This window comes from Mustelus asterias, unplaced genomic scaffold (genome assembly GCF_964213995.1).
Source record: "Mustelus asterias unplaced genomic scaffold, sMusAst1.hap1.1 HAP1_SCAFFOLD_555, whole genome shotgun sequence".
In the NCBI taxonomy this organism is placed as follows: domain Eukaryota; kingdom Metazoa; phylum Chordata; class Chondrichthyes; order Carcharhiniformes; family Triakidae; genus Mustelus; species Mustelus asterias.
The window spans coordinates 260052-263599 of NW_027590505.1; positions in this window are offsets into that span (position 1 = coordinate 260052).

The window sequence follows — 3548 nt, forward strand, 5'->3', positions numbered from 1 at the left end:
TTTCGCTCCAGGCGTGGAGTGACTCGCGTCCCTTATTTCGCTGACGACAATTGTTGGATTAGACCTGGAAAATGTGCTGGTTATTCACTTTGGAAGCAAAAACAAGAAGGCAGATGACTACCTGAATGGCTGTAAATTGGGAGAGGGGAGTGAGCAGAGGGACCTGGGTGCACCAGTCGCTGAAGGTAAGCATGCAGGTGCAGCAGGCGGTAAGGAAGGCAAATGGTATGTTGGCCTTCATTGCGAGAGGTTTCGACTACAGGAGCAGGGATGTGTTGTTGCAATGATCCAGGGCCTTGGTGAGGCCACACCGAGAGTATTGTGTGGGCAGTTTTGGTCTCCTTTTCTGAGGAAGGATGTTCCTGCTCTCGAGGGAGCGCAGCGAAGGTTTACCAGGCTGATTCCGGGGATGGCGGGACTGATGTATGAGGAGAGATTGACGAGGTTAGGATTGTTTTCACTGGAGTTCAGAGGGGGTGAATCTCATAGAGACTTATAAAATTCTAACAGGACTGGACAGGGTAGATGCAGGGAGGATGTTCCCGATGGTGGGGGGAGTCCAGAACCAGGGGTCTCAGTCTGAGGATTCGGGGTAGACCATTTAGGACGGAGGTGAGGAGACATTTCTTCACCCGGTGAGCCTGTGGGATTCATTCCCACAGGAAGTAGTTGATGCCAAAACATTGAATGTGTTCAAGAGGCGGCTGGATTTAGCACTTGGGGTGAATGGGATCAAAGGTTATGGGGGGAAAGCAGGATGAGGCTGTTGAGTTGGATGATCAGCCATGATGGTGATGAATGGTGGAGCAGACTGGAAGGGCCGAATGGCCTCCTCCTGCTCCTATCTTCTATGTTTCGATGTTTCCATGAAAAGTTGACATCTCCCGAAGGGGAAATGTGTCGCGTGATCCAGTCGCAGTTGCGCTTTTGCTCCAGGGCGGAAGGCGACGCACACGGCTCCGTCGCTGATGTCTTGAAAGTTGTGCCGCGCACTCAGCGCGTTTACATTCTCAGCTCTCTGGGACGAGGCGCTCTGACCGTACATTGGGAATCGCCTGGTGTTGTATAGCACCAACTGAGTCTGTTCCCCCGTGCCGTACCCGTGCTTAACCCTTTGGCCGGCAGATTGAACCCTCCCCCTCTCCCGCTGCCACCATGTTGTGTGGTCAGAATGATCTCAATGTAACCCAATCAGATTGAGGGAACACACTGGGGGGTCCAGGGATTCCCATCAGGGAGATGGGGAATAAATCGATACAATACATTCAATGGCAGCAACATCACTGAAACCAACCCCCCCTGCCCACCCTCCGCTCCCCCAGCTCTCCCCCACCACCCCCACTCCTACCCCAGGGCCTGGACTATCAGGACAATGTTCCCAATCACCAACAAACTCAACAACAACCCCAATATAGAAAACCCCAACAAAACCAACAACAACCCCAATATCGAAAACACCAACAAATCCAACAACAACCCCAATATCAAAAACACCAACAAATCCAACAATAACCCCAACATCGAAAACACCAACAAACCCAACAACAACATCAGTATCGAAAACACCAACAAATCCAACAACAACCTCAACATCAAAAACACCAACATATCCAACAATAACCCCAACATCGAAAACACCAACAAACCCAACAACAACATCAGTATCGAAAACACCAACAAATGCAACAACAACTCCAATGTCAAAAACACCAGCAAGTCCAACAACAACCCCAAATCGAAAACGCCGATAAATCCAACAACAACATCAATATCGAAAACACCAACAAACGCAACAACAACCCCAATATCAAAAACACCAACAAATCCAACAATAACCCCAATATTGAAAACACCAACAAATCCAACAATAACCCCAATATTGAAAACACCAACAAATCCAACAATAACCCCAATATTGAAAACACCAACAAATCCAACAAAAACTCAGCATTGAGAAACAAACCCAACATCGAAAACACCAATAAATTGAACAACAACCCCACACTGAAAAACACCAACATATTAAACAACAAGCCCAACATTCAAGTCACCAACAAAATCAACAACAACCTCAACATTTAAAACACCAACAAATTTCACAACAACCCCAACATCGAAAAACACCAACAAAATCAACAACAACCTCAATATTGAAAACACCAACAAATTCAACAACAACCTCAACATTGAAAACACCAACAAATTCAACAACAACCTCAACATTGAAAACACCAACAAATTCAACAACAACCTCAATATTGAAAACACCAACAAATTCAACAACAACCTCAACATTGAAAACACCAACAAACCCGACAACAACCTCAACAGCAACACCAGCATTGAAAAACAACAGCAAATTTAACTGACAGAGAGAGGGAGTAAGACAGAGAGATAGAGAGAGACAGAGGGAGAGAGAGCGAGAAAGAGAGTGACAGAAAGAGAGAGAGACAGAATGAGACAGTGAGAGAGATAGAGCCAGAGGGAGAGACACAGAGAGAGACAGAGAGTGATAGAGAGACGGAAAGAGAGAGAGAGGCAGAGAGAGTGGGAGTGATGGAGAGACAAAGAGAGAGAGAGAGAGAGACCGAGAGAGAGAGAAAGACAGAGCGAGACAGAGAGGGAGCAAGACAGAGAGAGAGAGAGAGAGAGTGACAGAAAGAGAGAGAGAGTGACAGAAAAAGAGAGTGACAGAAAGAGAGAAACAGACAGAGAGAGAGAAAGAGAGAGAGAGAGAGAGAGAAAGATAAAGGGACAGAAAGAGAGAGCGAGAGCCAACGTGAGTATGAGAGATGGAGAGAGACAAAGAGACAGGGTGAGTTTGAGAGATGGAGAGAGAGAGAGAGAGATTGAGACTGAGAGATTGGTGCCCGGGGAGTCAGTACAACCAGTCTCTCACACTGATCTCAGGGGAAGGGGCATTGCGAAAGGAACAAACCGTCACAAAGAGTTTGGAGGAAGTTTTGGTTAAATTAGCAAAATTGTGGAAAGACTGAGACACATCAGAGAGCGAGAGAATTAGACAGGAGCAGAACAGAGAGAGAGAGAGAGACAGAGAGAGAGACAGAGAGACAGAGAGAGAGACAGAGAGACAGAGACAGTGAGATAGAAAGAGAGGGAGAGAGACAGAGAGAGAGAGGGGGACAGAGTGAGAGAGGAACAGAGAGAGACAGAAAGAGAGACAGAAAGAGAGACAGAGAGAGAGACAGAGAGAGAGGGATGGAGAGAGAGCCAAGGTGAGTTAGAAAGATGGGGAGAGAGAGATTGAGACTGAGAGATTGGTGCCCAGGGAGTCAGGACAACCAGTCTCTCACACTGATCTCAGGGGAAGGGGCATTGCGAAAGGAACAAACCGTCACAAAGAGTTTGGAGGAAGTTGAGGTGAAATTTGCAAAATTGTGGAAAGACTGAAACACATCAGAGAGCGAGAGAATTAGAACAGGAGCAGAACAGAGAGACAGAGAGTGTGGGAGAGAGGGAGGGGGGGACAGAGTGAGAGAGAGACAGTGAGACAGTGAGACAGAGAGAGAGACAGAGAGAGAGAGAGA